This window comes from Agelaius phoeniceus, chromosome 28 (assembly GCF_051311805.1).
Source record: "Agelaius phoeniceus isolate bAgePho1 chromosome 28, bAgePho1.hap1, whole genome shotgun sequence".
NCBI lineage: Eukaryota > Metazoa > Chordata > Aves > Passeriformes > Icteridae > Agelaius > Agelaius phoeniceus.
In genome coordinates, this window is record NC_135292.1 from 2,133,140 (window position 1) to 2,153,176 (window position 20,037).

The window sequence follows — 20,037 nt, forward strand, 5'->3', positions numbered from 1 at the left end:
ATGTACCCATTCTGCTTCTTTTAAATCTTATTTCTCTGCTCAGAAAGGTTTCTCTACTCAAAGGTTTGCCTTTGGGAAAGAAATTTTAAAGGTTTTATTTAAGGGGTTCCCAGTCTGTTCGGATGTTAAACTCATCTCCACCACTCAATGGAGATGAGTTTAACATCCGAACAGACTGGGAATAGCCCAAAAGACACCCACAGAGATAAGGACCAGCAACAAAACATCAACTGCCCCGCAGCAAACAGCAACCAACAGCTACCCCAGACACTGCCCCCGCACAGCTGGAGACACCTGGTCTGGAAAAGGCTGAGAAGGAAATCCAGGAGTGTGGGCCGAATTCACAGCAGAGGGGAAGAAATCCGAGTCTAATAGGAAACCAAACACTAAAAACTTACACGACTTGGAAGCAATGAACATTAAAGCAGTGGATTTAGATTGGTTCAGACTACGTAAAGTTTAGGAAAAATCGGGTAAAACTGACATGTCATGGAATGATTTTTTCTGCACAGCCGGGCTATGTGTGGATGAAAGTATTTCTGTTGCACATCCTGGCCAGAACCAAGTAATGCCTTGACTCTCTCACACGAAAGAGATTCTTGGAGAGTTTTTGTTTTCCCTACAGTTTCAGTGATAAGATTACAACATGAGAAACATTTTTGATAATAATCCTACTTTATATTGTCAGGTAGGTTTGGGACAGAAGGGTGAGAATCAATTTTTGGTCTGGGTTTTTCCATGTTCGCCTTTATGTTGCATTTTGCAAAATTGAAGAGCTTTAACCGTGATACTTTTAACTCTTAAATAGTTAATACTTTTTTAAAAAAAAGCAGGGTGAAGCTGCAAAGGGAAACAGCAAATGGAGAATGTTGGGAAAACTTTACTATAAATAAATGGGGGGAATTGAGATGAGGGACTACATTTTGTTCATCCTGAAAAAGAGACCAGTGTGTTACAAGAGTTGTCTGCTGACTATTTCTGTACTACTTCATGAGATATGAGCTACAAGGATACCAGGGAAGGGGTTGCAGGAGCCCACACATAGTCCCACCCAGCAAATGATACAAACAGATAACTCACAGAAATAACGACCAGGGAAAGGCTGGGGAAAGGGCAGGGGCAGATAAACACCCAGCAGGGAAACCTTTCCCACTGACAAATGGTACAAGCAGATAACTCACAGAGATAACGACCAGGGAAAAGCTGGGGAAGGGGCAGGGGCAGATAAACAGTCTGCAAGGCAGGATATTTGCTTGCTTAAGCTTGATAGGGCACAGTCTGCAAGGCAGGACATTTGCTTGCTTAAGCTTGATAGGGCACATATTGCATTAATCATAAGATTTTGGTAATTTTCCATGGAGAAGTCACCAAATAAGGACATAGGGTGAAGAAGACATGGCTGAGGAAGACTCCGCAGCCTTTATCACCGACCACCAGGAGACAGAAGGATGACCCCCTAGCAACAACCAGCGCAGGCGCAGAGAACTCTGAGATAACATGGACTCCTGAAGGATGGAGAGGATAAAAGGACTGAATCAGAAACTAGTTGGTGCGGCAGTAGGTGGAGCGGAGACTCCCCTGTCACCCAGCGCTGAGCCTTTGCTTACGTAGTATAACTGCTTCAATAATTAATAAATTCTTTGATTGGAAATTACTCATTTTGAGTCAATTTTATAACAATTTGGTGCCGTGACTTGGATGAGAGTTTGGATCGGGTAAGATCTACCCAGAGTGGGGGGCGCCTCATCCAGTGCTTTCCGGGTGGCCCCTCTGGGAGAACCTCCGCCACTCTCACCGACAACCCTAAAATATATAATAGTAAGCAAACGGGACAAATTATACCGGTGAACCCCTTAATAATCTGTGCACGGAGTCCAGATGAAGACGCAGGACGCGTAAGTATAAAAGGGAATCCGTTCGGGCGGGGTTGGGATCCCGGAGTGTGGCGGTGGACAAGTGTGAATGAGAGGAGGGCCGGCAGCCGGACTCTCCAAGTGAGTGCGGACCCTTGAGTAGTGCGGTTCCCGTAGACCCGCGAGGGCTCGGGCCACGAAAAAGGGGAAGTGAAAGGAATTTGAGAGTGAAAGAAGGCACTCCGGACGAATGGGGCAGGGGAAAAGCAAGACCCCAACCCAAGTCAAACTCCCCCCCCATTCCAAGGGACAGCCCCCTAGGATTCATGCTTAGTAATTGGAAGCATTACCCGGGGACCGAGACTAAGGATAGGGCCAGAATGATACATTATTGCATGGAAGTATGGGGTGGGAAAGAGATTTCCAAAAAAGTTTTTTGGCCCGTGTTTGGATCATCTGAAGACTGGGTTCGACAGGACTTGAACCTATGGGTAAATTCTAAAGAGCCCTTCTCGTAAGAGGAGAGTGATTATGCCAAAATATGGGTAGCAAGACCCGAAGTGTATGTTTTCCAATTAAGAGAAGGGAAAGGGGATCCGGACAAAAAGGGGAAGAGGGACAATCATTTGGGCGACTTAATTATAGCACCGCCCCCATATGTCCCACCGCCAGCACCCAATGCCCCACCACCTCCACAACCACCTGCACCAAACAATGATGAAGAGGGTAACCAAGGGGAGGTTAACCAAACCGGTTACCAAGGCCCGATTACAAGGAGCCGCAGTAGGGTTGAGACGGGGTTATTCCCTCTACGGGAGATGCCCATGGGTGGACCACAGGCGGGTATAGGATTTATTACTGTCCCCTTGAGCTCGGCAGATGTACGAGACTTTAAGAAGGACATGGGACATTTATTAGAGGACCCTTTTGGGGTAGCCAAGAGGGTCGACCAGTTCTTAGGACCAAACATCTATACCTGGGAAGAAATGCAGTCCATTTTGGGCATTCTGTTCTCTACTGAAGAACGGAATATGATAAGAAGGGAAGGAATGTATATTTGGGACACGCAGCATGTCCAAAGCCCGGCTGCGGACGCTAAATGGCCCCTACAGAACCCCCATTGGGACCATCAAAATGCGGCACATAGAACACATATGCAGGATTTAAGGACCATAATTATTCAGGGGATTAGGGACTCAGTCCTGAGGGGGCAAAATATAGATTGGGCATTCAACGATAGGCAAAAGAAGGACGAGTCGCCTACAGAATGGCTCGAGAGATTACGGCGGAACTTACAATTGTACTCCGGAATGGACCCCGATAGCCAAACTTCACAGTCAATGCTGAAAGTCCATTTCGTTTTAAAATCGTGGGACAACATAAAGAAGAAAATCCAGAAGTTAGAGGACTGGCAGGACAGGGGGCTGGATGAACTGCTTAGGGAGGCACAGAAAGTATATGTCCGTAGGGACGACGAAAGAGACCGCAGACAAGTAAGGTTGATGGTCGCAGCAACAGGTGGGGGGAGGTACCAAAGAGAAGGGCGAAAGGGAGGTTCGAGTGAACAAAAAGAGAAAAGTATAGGGGAGTCAGAAGGGGTGAAGGTGTGTTTTTATTGCGGAAAAAAAGGGCATTTTAAGCGAGAATGTAGAGTCCGAATCAGAGACGAGAAGCAGTTCCAAATGGACTAGGGGGGTCAGGGGCTCTATTTGGTGGGGACCCGGAAAAATCATAAAGAGCCCTTGATAAAACTTAAAGTGGGTCCCCACAACCAAGAAATGGAATTCTTGGTAGATACGGGGGCAGAAAGATCCACGGTACAGAACCTACCAAAAGGATGTACCATCTCTAAAGAAACTGCCACTGTCATAGGGGCAAAAGGGGAACCTTTTGAAGTACAAATCATAAAAAATGTGACTATAGAATCAGGATCCAAAATAGGGATGGGAAATCTATTATTGGTACCCGAGTCAGATTATAATCTGCTCGGGCGAGACATGATTATAGAATTAGGGATTAGTATAGGTGTAGATAATAAGGAATTAAAAATTAAATTATGCCCTTTAAGGGTAGAAGATGAAAAGCAAATTAACCCCGAAGTCTGGTACACGCCTGAGAGCGTGGGACAGCTAAAAATCACTCCATTTTCGGTAACTATCAAAAATCCGGATGTCCCCGTCCGAATTAAGCAATACCCATTATCCCCAGAAGGGAGACGAGGATTAAAACCAGAAATAGAAAGGTTGTTGAATAATGGATTGTTAGAACCCTGCATGTCTCCGTTCAATACTCCCATCCTACCAGTTAAAAAGCCAAACGGCACCTATCGATTGGTGCATGATTTAAGGGAAATAAACAAGCGAACTGTAGCCCGGTTCCCGGTGGTGGCAAATCCTTATACCCTCTTGACTAAACTGGGGCCTGAGAATTTATGGTACAGTGTTATAGATCTCAAAGATGCCTTTTGGGCATGCCCTTTGGCTAAAGAAAGCCAGGATTATTTTGCATTTGAATGGGAAGACCCCGATATGGGAAGGAGACAACAATTAAGATGGACGGTACTCCCTCAAGGATTCACTGAGTCCCCTAATCTCTTCGGGCAGGCTTTAGAGCAAATTTTACAGGATTACCAAGTGGGGCCAGGGGTTACATTAATCCAATACGTAGATGATCTACTCCTGGCGGGGCAGCAGGAAGAGAATGTACGGAAAGAAAGTATTAAGTTATTGAACTTTTTAGGCTTAAAGGGATTGAAAGTCTCCAAGGCAAAACTACATTTTGTTGAAGAAGAAGTAAAATACCTAGGCCATTATCTAAAGAAAGGAGAGAAGAGAATAGACCCCGAACGAATACAGGCGATTTTAGCATTACCAATTCCAAGAAATAAGAGACAAATCAGGCAAATACTTGGACTAACTGGTTATTGTCGACAATGGATTGAAAACTACAGTAGTAAGGCGACTTTCTTGTATCAGAAACTTACTCAAGAGGGACTCCTAAAATGGGATCAGGAGGACACCGAAAGGCTGCAAGAGCTTAAAGAGAGCCTAATCCATGCCCCGGTATTAAGTTTACCTAATACTAATAGACCCTTCTTTTTGTTCATAAACGTAGACAAGGGGGTCGCATATGGGGTCCTTACTCAAGAATGGGCAGAGAAAAGGAAACCGGTGGCTTATCTATCAAAGATCTTGGACCCAGTAAGCAGAGGATGGCCTACGTGCTTACAAGCAATTGTAGGATGTGCTCTTTTGGTAGAAGAAGCCCGGAAAATTACATTTAATAGCAGCCTGAAAGTGCTGTCCCCCCATAACATACGGGGAGTCTTACAGCAAAAGGCTGAAAAATGGATCTCAGACGCAAGGCTTCTAAAATATGAAGGAATATTAATTGAGGCTCCAAATTTAACTCTAGAAACTACTAATATCCAAAATCCAGCTTCCTTCTTATATGGAGGACCAGAAGAAGCACTAACACATGATTGTATAGTGACTATAGAAGAACAGACAAAAATCAGACCAGATTTGGAAGAAGAAGAATTGGAAAAAGGAGGAAGACTGTTTGTGGATGAATCCTCCAGAGTAGTTGAGGGAAGGAGAAAATCAGGATATGCTATCATAAGGGGACCCAACCTGGGAGTGATAGAATCGGGACCCCTTAGTGGATCCTGGTCCGCCCAAGCATGTGAACTATATGCTGTACTACGAGCCCTGGAATGGTTAACAGGAAAAGATGGGACTATTTTTACGGACTCAAAATATAGCTATGGGGTAGTCCATACATTTGGCAAAATATGGGAGGAAAGAGGACTAATAAATTCACAAGGGAAAGATTTAGTTCACCGTAAATTAATATTAGATGTGCTCAGTGCCCTACGAAAACCCCGAAAAATAGCTATAGTTCACCTGAAAGGTCACCAAAAAGGACTGGATTTGAGAAGTAGGGGAAATAATGCAGCTGACCAGGAGGCTAAACGGGCTGCCCTGAGACTCCTCACTTTGCAGGAAAACATAGAACACTCCCAAACACCAGAACCTGACCCCGACATCAAGTTTAATAAAGAGGAAGAGAATAAAATACAAAAACTAGGAGCTAAAAGGGATGCACAAGGAGCATGGAAATTAGCAGATGGCAGAGAAATAATACCTAGAGCATTGGCACATAGATTACTGACTAAGATACATCAAAAAACACATTGGGGATCACAGGGACTGGTAGATTATTTTGCTGCAAAGTATGTGAGTGTGGGAATCTGGGACATTGCCAAACAAGTAACCAGAGGATGCCTAATTTGCTTACAAGTAAATAGAAAAAATTTGAGAAAATTACCGGAGGGAGGCCGACCACTAGCGAAAAGGCCTTTCTCCCACATTCAGATAGATTTCACTGAGCTCCCCAAAGTAGGGAGAACCAAATATTTATTGGTCTTGGTGGACCACCTAACACATTTTGTGGAAGCCTTCCCAACCGTAAGAGAAACAGCCAAAGTAGTTACGAAAATATTGATGGAAGAGATAATCCCGAGATACGGGGTCCCAGAAGTCATTGACTCAGATAGAGGGCCGCATTTTATTTCCCAAGTTACCCAAAACTTAGCAACAGCTCTGGGCATACGGTGGGAACAACATGCCCCCTGGCATCCCCAGAGCTCTGGACGAGTTGAACGAATGAATGGGGAAATAAAAAAGCAATTGACCAAACTGGTAGCAGAAACCAATTTGACCTGGGTTAAATGTATTCCTCTAGCATTCCTAAATATAAGAATAAGACCTAGAGCTGATTTAGGGGTATCACCCTTTGAAATGATGTATGGGATGCCGTATAACCTAGAAAATCCTAACGAACATCCTGTCATTAATGACACATGTACGCAAAAATATTTGGTGGAATTGACAAAGTACAGAAAGGCATTATGGGAAAAAGGTACGTTAGCACAACGGCCTCCTTTAGATTTTATCTTACACCAGGTACAGCCAGGAGATTGGGTGCTCGTGAAAAGCTGGAAAGAAAACCCCTTGACTCCAAGGTGGGAAGGACCGTTCCAAGTACTCCTCAGCACAGAAGCAGCCATACGAACCGCTGAAAAAGGATGGACTCATGCTAGTCGCATAAAAGGACCGGTAAAACCCCCTCACAGCTGGGAGGTTTGCAGTCTCCCGGGAGAAACCAAATTAAAGCTGAAACGAACTAATAAATGATTTGGATAGTAATCTGGGTTGGAGATAACCATTATCTCCAAACCCAGCTAATAGGGAATCGGGAGGCTCTTGGATATTGCAAACTCTTAGAGGACGAGTTGAGAAAGCCCTACTTTAAGTCCCCGAGATTAGAACATAAAGGGCACACATGGGAGGGGGAAAAAGCACAAAACAAAGATATTAGGTTAAAGTGTAACTGGTTAGATTGTGACTGTCACCCCCTTGTATGCTTTTCCTGTAAATTGTGTCACGAACCTTGGTGGTCTCATTGTCGGAGTGGTAGAACACCTAGGGGAATTTGTACGCCGTGCTATGAAAAAGAGAGGAGACTAACTTCTATCATTCTTAGTAGCAGAGTTGCTACGGGGGAGGTAAAGCTTGGATCTGACGAGTGGTGGGAAACCTTTTCCAAAGGGGTAAATCCTGATCGGTTCTGCTACCACCCTAACGAACCGATCCCCTTTCTCCTGGACATCCTGGAAGTGGTGTGTCGGAAGAAAGCCCCCAATTTGCGGCGTGACCTCTCATTAATAAAAGCTAATAACTGGGCCGCCAGTGCTAAAAAGTGGAAACGGGAGGTTTATCCGGCTCCTGAAGAATACCTCTGCTGCCGAGAAGATGGTAAACCTCGAGGCTTGCAGCAACCGAGTCGTCGGGCGAGGCAGAGAGGTAATAACCAGTGGAGTCCATCGGAAGCCCCGACCCCCATATGAGATGTCCAGGAAATGTTGGCCGTCCTGCCCCAGGATTGGTAACCCACCACTGGGGAAACCAAAGGTAAAATTCAACCTGAGCTCCGACAATGACAGCCCCAAATTACAAGCCTTAATTCTTTTCTGGTGCATCGTAACAAGTTCAGGGGCAGAAGGGTATTCACATCAACCCTTCAAATGGTCACTGATTAGATGGGAAGACCAGTATGTTATCCAGACCAAAATCACGTCTGGCGCACCCAGCTTTTTATGTACTTTGTGTGATTTAATACCTGTAAATCCATGTTTAAATCAGTTTGGATGTTATTTTTGTCCAAGCTCAAACCCGGGAAAAGGGTATTGTAACTATCCAGGACACTTTTATGGTGCTTATTGGGACTGTGTATCAGTAAGCTCCTTTGGGGGGAACGAGGACGGGTTTATCAGAACTGGATGGGGTCCATACGGGTGTACACAGCCCACTTCCACATATACCCAGAAAGAAGGAGGGTTAGATGGAACATGCAATATGATTTACATTAATGTGACAAAACCACATGACCAAGTCTGGTTATTAGGGAAAATGTGGGGAGCCCGATTATGGGAACCAGGGACAGACAGAGGGGGGCACTTTATAATCCAAAAGACAACCGTGCCACACGACCCCGAACCAATTGGACCAAACCAGGCGATAGCTGGAGAACTAACGCTAGGAGAAAATAATGGAAATGAATCAGAAACAGCCCCAACCACTAGTTTTCCAGAAATGTATAAGCAAAACTTTACTGATTCGACCCGAGGACCTGAAAACCCGGGAGAAGGGGACTTGTGGAAAATATTACAGGCCACTTTCCTAGTCCTGAATGAGACCCATCCAAATCTAACTGAGGAATGTTGGCTGTGTTACACTGTAAACTCCCCGTTCTATGAAGCCATAGGGGTAACAGCAAAAAGCAGACGAGTAAATGGGACCAACCCAGCTAGGTGCCTATGGAAAAAAGAAGGAGAAGAATTGAGAGGGATAACCTTGGCAAGGGTAACGGGGAGAGGAAGATGTATAGGACGAGTACCAGTGGAAAAACGACATCTATGTCAGGTTATGGGGAATTTGAGTGACCCTAAGAAACCTGCCAGCTGGATACTGCCAGCAGCAAATACTAAATGGGTCTGTAACACTCTCGGAGTCACCCCATGTATAAATATAGACCGATTTAATGAATCCAGTGACTTTTGTATTCAAGTATTGATAGTACCCAGAGTCCTTTACCACCCCGTAGAGTACGTTTATGAACAATATCAAAATATAGGACCCCACATAGTGAAACGGGAAATATTCACAACCTTCACTGTAGCAATGTTACTAGGAATAGCTGCAGCCGGGACAGGAACAGGAATAGCCTCACTCATACAGCAACACCGAGGATTCCAAGAACTAAGAGCCTCTGTAGATGAAGACCTCAGGAGGATCGAAACCTCCATCAAAGACCTCACAGAATCATTAGATTCCCTAGCAGAGGTAGCCTTACAAAATCGAAGGGGGTTAAATCGATTATTCCTGCAACAAGGAGGACTATGTGCTGCTTTAAGAGAAGAATGCTGCACATATGTAAACAAGAGCGGAATTATACGGGACTCAATGGCAAAACTACGGGAGGGGCTAGAAAGAAGACAAAGAGAAAGGGAAAAACACCAAAGCTGCTATGAATCTTGGTTTAACTATTCTCCTTGGCTTACAACTTTATTATCAACGATAGCGGGTCCACTACTTCTCTTACTATTGGGACTCACGTTTGGCCCTTGTATTTTTAATAAATTGATTAGCATTGTAAAAGGCAGATTAGAAGCTGCTCACCTTATGCTCACACGAGCAAAATACGGAACCTTGAAGATGGATGATCCAGAAGAATCTCTGGAGCTCAGCAAAAGGGAATTAGAGCGTTTTGACGAACAAAATTGAGTATCAAAACAAAGGGGGGATTGAGATGAGGGACTACATTTTGTTCGTCACGAAAAAGAGACCAGTGTGTTACAAGAGTTGTCTGCTGACTATTTCTGTACTACTTCATGAGATATGAGCCACAAGGATACCAGGGAAGGGGTTGCAGGAGCCCACACATAGTCCCACCCAGCAAATGGTACAAACAGATAACTCACAGAAATAACGACCAGGGAAAGGCTGGGGAAAGGGCAGGGGCAGATAAACACCCAGCAGGGAAACCTTTCCCGCTGACAAATGGTACAAGCAGATAACTCACAGAGATAACGACCAGGGAAAAGCTGGGGAAGGGGCAGGGGCAGATAAACAGTCTGCAAGGCAGGATATTTGCTTGCTTAAGCTTGATAGGGCACAGTTTGCATTAATCATAAGATTTTGGTAATTTTCCACAGAGAAGTCACCAAATAAGGACATAGGGTGAAGAAGACGTGGCTGAGGAAGACTCCGCAGCCTTTATCACCGACCACCAGGAGACAGAAGGATGACCCCCTAGCAACAACCAGCGCAGGCGCAGAGAACTCCGAGATCACATGGACTCCTGAAGGATGGAGAGGATAAAAGGACTGAATCAGAAACTAGTTGGGGCGGCAGTAGGTGGAGCGGAGACTCCCCTGTCACCCAGCGCTGAGCCTTTGCTTACGTAGTATAACTGCTTCAATAATTAATAAATTCTTTGATTGGAAATTACTCGTTTTGAGTCAATTTTATAACAATGGGGTGTCCAGGGGGTCCCTGTGCCCAGGAAAGGGGGTGCACGGGCCCCGGTGTTGAGGAAGGTGGTGGGTGGGGGCTGTGGAAGGCAGGAGTGGGGGTCCAGGGGGTGCTGGGGTCAAGGAAAAGCGGGGGCTGGGGTGTCTGAGAGGGGGAGGGCCGGGAAAGGGGGTGCGGGGGGCATTGGTGCTGCATGAGGGGGTGCAGGAGGGTCCCCGTGCTGGATAAGGGGGTGCGGGGGGGGGTCCCTGTGCCTGAGAACGGAGGGTTTGGGAGGGTTCCAGTCTCAGATATGGGGGTGCACGGGGGTCCTGGTGCAGTGGAATGGGGGTTCAGGGGGTCCTGGTGCTGTATAAGGGGATGCAGTGGGGTCCCGGTGCCCAGGAATGGGGAGTTCAGGGGTGCCGGTGCCAGATAATGGCCTGGCTGGGATCTGGTGCTGGGAAAGGGGGTGCAGGGGGTCCCAGGGCCAGATAACGGGATGCACTGGGGTCCCGGTGCCCAGGAATGGGGTTCCGGGGGGTTCCATTCCCGAGTTCCGGGGTTCAAGGGGTCCTGGTGCCTGAAAATTGAGGTTCAGGGGGTCCTGGTGCCGGATAAGGGGATGTAGTGGATCCCGGTGCGCAGAAATTGGGGTTCAGGGCGGTTTCCCTGCCCGGGAATGGGGGCTCAGGGGGTTCCAGGCTGCAGATAAGGGGGTGCAGGGGTTATCGGGGCTGAGGAAGGGGGTACAGGGGGGGTCCCAGTGTCCCGAAATGAACGTTCAAGGGGGGTCTCTTGACCCCCTGGAGCCCCAGGGGACCCTCCGGGATCCCCTGGAACCCCTTCCAGGAAGCGCCGGCAATGAAGAACTGGGGGGACGCCGAAATTTGGGAGATCTGGGGGTCCAAAAGCCGAGGAAAAGGGCGGGTCTGGGGTCTGGGAAGGACGAGGTGGCCGGGAATGGGCGTGCAGGGGGTCCCAGAGCACTGACGGGGGTGCGGAGGGATCCTAGGCCCGGATTAGGGGGGGCAGGGGGGTCCCAGTGCCCAAAAATTGGGGTTCAGGGGGTTCCCGTGCCGGGGAATGCGGGTTCGGGGGGAGTTTCCTTCCAGGAATTTGGGATTCAAGGGGGGCCCGGTGGCCGGGAATTGCGGTTCCGGGGGCGTCGGTGACCAGAAATGGGGACTCAGGGGGGTCCTGGGGCCACATGAGGGGGTACAGGGCGGTGCCAATGCTGGGCAAGGGGGTACAGGGGGGTCCCTGTGCCCAGAAATGGGCGCTCAAGGGGGTCCGCGTGCTCAGGAATGGGGGTTCAGGGGGGTCCCAGTGCTGAAAAAGGGTGCTGAGGGGGTCACAGGACCGAAAATGGGGGTTCAGCGGAGTCCCGGTACCCGGGAATGGAGGTTTAGGGAGTTCCCGGTGCCCAGGAATTGCGGTTCAGGGGGGTCCCGGTGAACAGAAATGGGGGTTCAGGGGATCTCGGTGCCAGATGAGGGGGTACAGGGGGGTCCCGGTGCTGGGGAAGTGGAGTGAGGGGGGGTGGCATGACCCAAAATGGGGGTTCAGGAGGGTTCCCCTGCCCAGGAATGGAGGTTTAGAGGGTTCCCCTGCCCGGGAATGGAAGATCAAGGGGGTCCCGGTGCCCGGGAATTGCGGTTCAGGGGGGTCCCGGTTTCGGGGGGTCCCACTCACCTTTGGTCGCGGCCCCCGGGTCCCCCAGGAGCCCCAGGAGCCCCCGGAGCACCCCCAGCCCCAGCGCTGGGGCCATCGCAGCCGTCCCCGATCGCGGCTGCAGAGACGCGAAAGCGAAAGTGCCCGAGGGAGCGCGGGGGGAGGGGGAAAGGGCGAATTCCAGGGAATTCACCTGGATCCCCTCCTGGCACCCCTCTGGATCCCTCGGGGATCCGTCTGGGACCCTCCAGGGCCGCGCCCTGCGGGACCCCCGGGCCGGGCTCTGCTGAACTCCCGGCCCTGCGCTCAAACTCTGCCCGGACCCCGCTGGGCTCGGCCCAAAGCCGGGCAAGCAGCGGGAGCAGCGGAGCCAATTTTTCCTGCGGGTGCGGGTCCCACCCCCGGCGGAGCAGGGCTGGGCGCTGGGACCCGATCCCTGATTCCCAATCTCCTTCTCTCTCGCTCTCTCTCTGCTGTTCTGTCCCTTTCCTTTGGGGAATCATAAATCCCAGAGCGGCCGCAGAGCCCCGTGCCCAGGCCGGGTTTCCCAGCAAAGGGAGGCTGGGGCTGAGGTGCCCCGGGCTGGCCGGGAATGGGGGCCCGGGGGTCCCTGGGCTCACGGAAATGGGGGATCCAGGGGCTGGGAGAGGAGGATACCCGGGAAAGGGGGTGCAGGGGGGTGTTGGTGCAGGATAAGGGGGTGCAGGGAGGGTCCCAGTGCCCGGGAATGGGGTTGGGACGGGGGGGTGGGCAGCAGCTGCTGGAGAGAGACTGGGACAGACTGGAATGGACAGGGACAGACTGGGAAAAGAACCCACTGGGAGCAGAACTGAGGCAGCAGAGATCACACTGGGATATACTGGGACCACACTGAGGGCTACTGGGAACATGCAGGGGACAATTGAGATTGGACTGGGAGGGAGTGGGAATGGTTTGGATCATCCTGGGACTGACTGGAATCATACTGGGAGTGATCAGATCTGTAGTAGGGGTGAAGAAGAGAAACTGGAATAATGCAGGGAGCAACTGGGATCATACTGGGAGCAGCTGCCCCATGCTGGGGTCATACTGGGATCATACTGGGACTGATGGGGTGACACTTGGAGTGACTGGCATAGTACTGGGAGTGTCTGGGAGTAACTGGGATCAAACTGGAGGTGACTGGACTTATACTGGCAGCAACTGGGACCACAGCGGGGGCAAATGGCATCGGGTAAGGTGTGACCGGGCTCATACTGGAAGTGACTGGGGCCACCCTGGGCTCTTACTGAGAGGGACTGAGAGTGAAAGGAACCATACAGGGCATGACTGGGAGCCGCTGGGACCGTGTCGGGGGCAACTGGGATCCTACCGGGAGTGATTTGGACCATACTGGGAGTGACCGGGACCCACCGGTGAGGCGGCGGCGGAGCTGGGAGGCGGCCGCAGCGCAGGTGGGAGCCGCGCTGGGTTGTGCGGGGGCTCGGGGCTCGCTGCGGGCCTCGGGGGCGGCAGGGGGCTCAGGCGGGTTCCTTGTGCCGTGTCCGGCCCGTGGTGCCGCTGCCGTGAGGGCGCTGCGGGAGCGGCTGCCCGCGGTCTCCTTGCGGCCGCTGCCTCGGCAGGAGCCGCTGCCGGAGCAGCGCTGGCTCGGCCCGGTTCCTGTGGCTGGCACAGGGGCGGCTGCCCCGTGCCCGGGGCTGTGCGGGGAAATTCACGTGGCCGGAGGTTTCTGTGCCCCGAGGAGACAGAGGAGTCCTGTACAAGTGACTTTATTGCTGAGCAGAGGGAGAGGCCGTGGCGCATTTGCCGTGCGCTCGCTGCCATTGTTGTAGTTCGCAGCCTCCTTTTTATCCTCATTTTCCCGGCTCATCTCCCTCTCCCTTTGCCCACTGGCTGAGGTACTTGGAAGGTTCAGACCTCCCGATCTGCCAACTGCACGTCCTCGTTAATGTGCACCCCCACTTTTGTAGAATAGCCGATATTCACGGCTCTGTTAAGTCTTTTTTGTTCTCGACGTTCAGGAATTTAGCGGGACTTTCTGTGAGCAGCAGTCCATGTTAATTAATAACATTTATTGAAGCTGGTGGTTTCGCCCCTTACTTCCTTATCTACAAGTCCCTGGCCCCTCGCTCAGCTGCTGAATGAGCTGCACTCTCAAGGTGTGGAGCATGGTAAAAAGGTGAGAGGTGCTGTAGCACATCAGAGCAGAAGCAGCATTCGTTTAACCCATGGTCTGCCAGGGAACCACAAAACCGTGTCCCATTCCCATCCTTTCCACGTTTGGACCAATACATGAGCTGCTTTTTTGTTTCCTTTGTTATCTGTTTCACCACTTTGGCTTTGTCATCTATTTGCCAAGACCAGTTTGAGTCATTTGATTTTCCACAAACTCCTCTTTTCTCTGCTAACAGATGATCTGATCCCATCACATGGTGAAATGTTGTGTTCCTCATTTCAGTGGATTGCTCAGCAGGAAGGTCAGGAGCTGGAGCTGTCTGGTTGGTTATTCCGAGGGCAGCTTGTAATCTAATGGTGCCATTGAAATGAGAAATGGGTTCTGTGGCTCCTGATATGAATTGGTTTGGGTTCCCAGGGGCTGGTCCATGGTGTTGTAGGATTTGTTCTGCTGGCCGTTCATCTTCTCCCCATTTTTGGCCGCTCTCTCCAGCCAGGGCTGCATCAATTGACCATTTGTCTCTAATTAAATCATCAAATACTTGGATTCCCAACTGATTCCCGGAACTTGTGGTAGCAAGAACATCTCAGTGCTCTAATCCACCCCATATAACATAGACAGTGACAGCACACGTTGGAGTGGGCAGAGGGATGATTCCCCCCATTTATTTATAGTGAAGTTTTCCCAACATTCTCCATTTGCTGTTTCCCTGTGCAGCTTCACCCGTTTCTGTCGCAGGGTCAGATATCCTCACCCCGGGCTCTGCCTTGAGCTGTGCAAATTCCATCAGTGCAAGCAGGCAGAGCTCGGGGTGAGGGGCAGGGGGAATCAGCCTAATTCCTGCCCCAGGCAAGAGACCCAGGTACATTGGCCAGGCTTTGCCCAGCAGGGTTCATTTGCATTCCTAAAGCTCCTCTCCTGGCTGACTAGAACCAAAGCTTCTCTTCCAGGGCTGCCATCTGGTGAGTCACATGTGGCCCCCGGAATCTGCTTTTTTAAAAAAAAGTATTAACTATTTAAGAGTTAAAAGTATCATGGTTAAAGCTCTTCAATTTTGCAAAATGCAACATAAAGGCGAACATGGAAAAACCCAGACCAAAAATTGATTCTCACCCTTCTGTCCCAAACCTACCTGACAATATAAAGTAGGATTATTATTAAAAATGTTTCTCATGTTGTAATCTTATCACTGAAACTGTAGGGAAAACAAAAACTCTCCAAGAATCTCTTTCGTGTGAGAGAGTCAAGGCATTACTTGGTTCTGGCCAGGATGTGCAACAGAAATAATTTCATCCACACATAGCCCGGCTGTGCAGAAAAAATCATTCCATGACATGTCAGTTTTACTCGATTTTTCCTAAACTTTACGTAGTCTGAACCAATCTAAATCCACTGCTTTAATGTTCATTGCTTCCAAGTCGTGTAAGTTTTTAGTGTTTGGTTTCCTATTAGACTCAGATTTCTTCCCCTCTGCTGTGAATTCCGCCCACACTCCTGGATTTCCTTCTCAGCCTTTTCCAGACCAGGTGTCTCCAGCTGTGCGGGGGCAGTGTCTGGGGTAGCTGTTGGTTGCTGTTTGCTGCGGGGCAGTTGATGTTTTGTTGCTGGTCCTTATCTCTGTGGGTGTCTTTTGGGCTATTCCCAGTCTGTTCGGATGTTAAACTCATCTCCATTGAGTGGTGGAGATGAGTTTAACATCCGAACAGACTGGGAACCCCTTAAATAAAACCTTTAAAATTTCTTTCCCAAAGGCAAACCTTTGAGTAGAGAAACCTTTCTGAGCAGAGAAATAAGATTTAAAAGAAGCAGAATGGGTACATTTTGCAGCAGTGCAGTCGCAGGCAGCCCAGAGTGTGGGTGTGAGTGAGCCCCAGGGTGGAATTGTGCCGCGGTGCTCCCCAGCAGCTGTGGCAGTGCAGGCCCAGCCAGCGCTGGAGCTGCAGCAGCGGCAGCGAGGCTTGGCCGCAGTGGCTGGAGGTGCCAGGGGAGGGTGGCCAGGATTCCCGAGGGTTTGAGCAGAGGATCTGTGGGCAGGCCCAGGGGCTTGGCCCGCTGTGGAGCCCTGGCTGCTGCTGCGTTGCCTTCAGGGCAGGCTCAGGGGCGGCTCCCATGGTCCTGCTGCAGGCGGGAAGTGCAAATCTCCGGGGCTTCAGAGCCCCTGAGGCCAGGCTGAGGGGTCCCCCCGTGCTCAGCTGTGCTGGCGGCTGTTTCTGGCCTCAGGGACACTTGGCGTGGGCCCCTTGGCCACCAGTGGTGCTGCTTTGCACTCCTTAGGCAGGAGCCGATGGCCTGGCTGGGTGTTGGCAACAGCAAAGTCCCAGGGCAGGCTCTGTGCCAGCCCAGCTTCCTGGGGGAGAGATTCCACAGGAGACAGGATCCTGGCTACAGCCTGCCTTAAATTTACATCCCTTATTTCCACCCTGCACTAGGTGGAGAATTGCCCAGGTAAGGAATTCCAGACATGAATTCCAAGGGAGATAATTGAATATCTGCCTTGGGTCTGGCTCTTTTTCTTGCCAAAGCCAATGGCAAAAGCTGTACCCATGGCATCTTGGTTTCCATCTCCGGCTTCCAAAGGTGTTTCTTTATTTCCCCATTCTTTCTTTCTACCCAACCCGAGCTCTGGGCTTGCCAGGGCTTATGGAGGTCCCATTGTATTCCTAAAGCTGCCATAACCCCCTGAAGGGTCTTTCCTGTAAAATGAGTTCCCCATCTGAATCTATTGCTTCCACAATCCATTATCTTTGAATTATTTGTTTTAGAAATAGGTTAATAAGTGATCCAGTGCTTGCTGAAGCAGTCAGAATTGCTTTTGCCCCCCCTGTTAGGTGCCATGGTGTCAGCAGAAGATTTTGAAGCCTTCCTGCTCAGGGCATTTCAGTGCCAGGCTCTTACAAGCACCGAGAGCTCCGCGGGTTGAGCTGAGCATGGGGCGGTGACCTGCGCTTTGTCTGATTCCCCTTCCTTAATAACAGCCTGTCTTGTAGCTCTTTTCCCTTCTGCTGCCCTTGCAGAGCCATCCACAAACACATTGTCTCCCTCAGGCCAGGGAATGTCCCATCAATCTCTCCCAGCCTGGCTCGGGAGCTCTGTCCCTTGAGTGCAGTCCTGGGTTCCTTGCCAGCCCCTCTCCAGGCTGTTCAAACAGGAGGCTGGGTTAAACCCTTGCCCTGTCCTCAGTTCTGAATCCTCCTGTGCCACTGAACAAGTTTCATACTGTAGTCACCGAGCCCTGCTCATCCATTGAGAGGCTCTTTTGGTTGTCAAAGCTTTAACTTGATGCCAGACTTGAACTCTAGGAGATCCTCCTGTTGTCATCAGTTTTCAGGCCTCTGCTCCCACGGAAGCTGTGGCTGCACAATTCTGCAGACAATGAGGCTGCTCTCTGGCCACTGGGTTAAACATTTTAGCACAAGAATTCCTTTGGCAAGACCCTGTTTAACGTCCACCTATAATTCAAATTCTTTTTCCCTGTCTGGAAGGCCCAGGCCACTCGCCTCAGTTAATCTTAATTTTAACACTTGAAAATTCTGTGTTTCCCCCTTGTGTCCATCCATCCAGTTTGTTGACTGGCAAGATAGGAGTGTTGTAGGGAGACACCCTTGGCTCCAAAAGCCCTGCCTTCTACAGGGACTCAATACCAGGCTGTGAGCCCTTCCTTCCCTCTCTTGGAACAGGGTATTGCTTGTCCTGGTTGCTTTAATTTGTAGAGGCTCCATATCTAATTTTCTGTATTTCCCTGGGGCTGCCCACACTTCTGGGTTCACTTCAGCATAGGCCTTGTCAGACTTTTGACACAGAGGTACAACAGAACTAGCCTCTGTATCCCTTTTTACAGTATTAAAATCCAGCTCTCAACCTCCTTCCTAGTTAATTACAATCACAGGAGGAAGAAAAAGAAATTCATTTATTTCAAACCTATCCCCCACAGCTTCTAATAGTGGTTGAACAAATCATACCTGCTCATCTTTCCCACGCATTCCCTTAAAAATTAAAATATTCCTGTACTATTTTCCCCTTTAGGTCTAAGATTCAGAGCAGATTGAGAGGCCCCTGTGTCCATCAGGAAATGCCTCCTCTCAATGCAGACCCACCTGAATGTTCTCAAGGGCTCCAGTGTGGAGGGGCCCTGGTGTGATGGGAGCTGTGACAGGCCTGCCAATCCATGTCCATCACGGGCTGGACTTGCTGGTCCTGAGGGTGCTGCTGTCTCTGCTTGCAGTGTCCTTGTGCCCTGCAGCCGGAGCCCTGATTCCTTGCCAGGGGCTGTTTGGGTGGGCTGTGCCCTGCCGAGGAGGGCAATGCCTCTGCCGGGTGCTTGTGGCCGAGCTGTGCCCTGGGTGCTGGGGCCCCCTTGGGCCCTGGGGCTGATCCCTCAGGGGCTGTAGGAGCTCTGCCCTGGCCTTTGCCTTCAGCTTGGCCTTTTGCTGCTCCCTTCTTGCACTCACCTGCTGGGCCTTTGTGCCCAAGTGCTGCAGGGCCTTCTTCTGCCCCTCCTGCAGCCCCCCTCAGTGCCTGTGGGTGCTTGTCTTGCTTTACAAGACAGGTGTCTGCTTGGGAAGGCAGAAAAAGCCCCTCTTGGAATGGAGAATGCAAAGCCCCTCCCTCTTAATTTTTAGGATAGTGAAATCAAGGGGCTCTCAGGCAAAGATATGGGATTAGGAATAACGGTTCTTTCCTAGTGTGTAGAATATAATAATAGTAGTGTGTATCAACAGCTCCGGCAGTGACAACAAACAGAGCCCGGAGCCGGTCCCGGCCTTTCGGCTGCGGCGCTTTCCCCTTGGGTGCAGTTCCGGGCACGGCCGGCAGGGGCGCCGGTGGCTCCCGCGGGGCGGGGCAGCGCATCCCTGCCATGGGAACCTCTCTTAACGGCAATAGAGCAATCCCTTCATCTAACTCTTTCACTTTTTTACCTTCTGTAGCCTTTCTCCCGTGTTTTGGGAAAGAATTTGGAGAGGGCTGCCTTTTAACTGAGCTCCTAGTGTTTTGATAAGGTGCTTCCTGTAGAGAGAGGGATTTTCCCTGAACAGCAGGAGCTGTGGTTACCAAGGGGACGTAACTCAGAGCAGGAGGGGTCGGGGAGGATATCCCGCCGAGGCTCGGTGGGAGTGTGGGCAGGGTCTGCTGCCGGAATCGCCAGAGGGGGATCTTCCCGTGGAGGCCGAGCTGGAGCGTGGGCAGCCCCCACATGGCTTATGGCGGCTGATCCGGCAGCTCCCGGCAGAGAAAAGGCAGGTGGGAGACCCCGGCAGCAGCAGCGGCGCTGCCCAGCGCAGCTGGCACGGGCAGGGCAGCCGGGGATGGGATGGCTGGGACCCGCCCTCGGTGCGGTCGGCGCGGTGACCTCGGCCCACGCGGCAGGACAGAGCAACCCCATCTTGCCCAGCATGGCCGGCAGAGCGGCCGCGGGCCGGGCAGTGGGGCCAGGGCACACAAATTCACCGCCAGCGCCGGGGCAGGTGGAGCTGCCCTGGGCAGTGAGCCCGCACCTGGGATGGAAACCGGGGCAGGCGGAGCTGAGGCGGGCAGCGAGCCGGGACCCGGGACAGGCGCCTCGGCCGCCAACGGAGGGGGCAAGAGCTGCAGAGGATCCCACTCTCTTTCTGACTTTTCCTCTGGTTCCCCTCCCTTTCATTTCCCCTTTTTATTTTCTTGTTTTTTTCCCTCGGGTGTTTCTGATACTTCAAAGATTTTTATTCTCCTAAAATCTCCTGTCTAACATATGGCATCTTCTCTTTCTTCTAGATTAAATGGGTTTTTTTCCAAATAAATCCAG

At 50.6% G+C, this 20,037-nt stretch overlaps 1 protein-coding gene and 1 long non-coding RNA gene across 2 annotated transcripts in view; one reads left to right on the forward strand and one right to left on the reverse strand.

Annotated features, from left to right (window-relative positions):
- Positions 1 to 20,037, reverse strand: part of LOC143696056 (uncharacterized) — a 317,065-nt gene that overhangs the window by 56,360 nt on the left and 240,668 nt on the right. The window lies entirely within an intron of this gene.
- LOC143696076 (uncharacterized) lies at positions 1,226 to 8,962 on the forward strand. The gene is made up of 2 exons (XR_013185503.1): positions 1,226 to 1,895; positions 6,821 to 8,962. It is a non-coding gene; the product is annotated as an uncharacterized LOC143696076 (long non-coding RNA).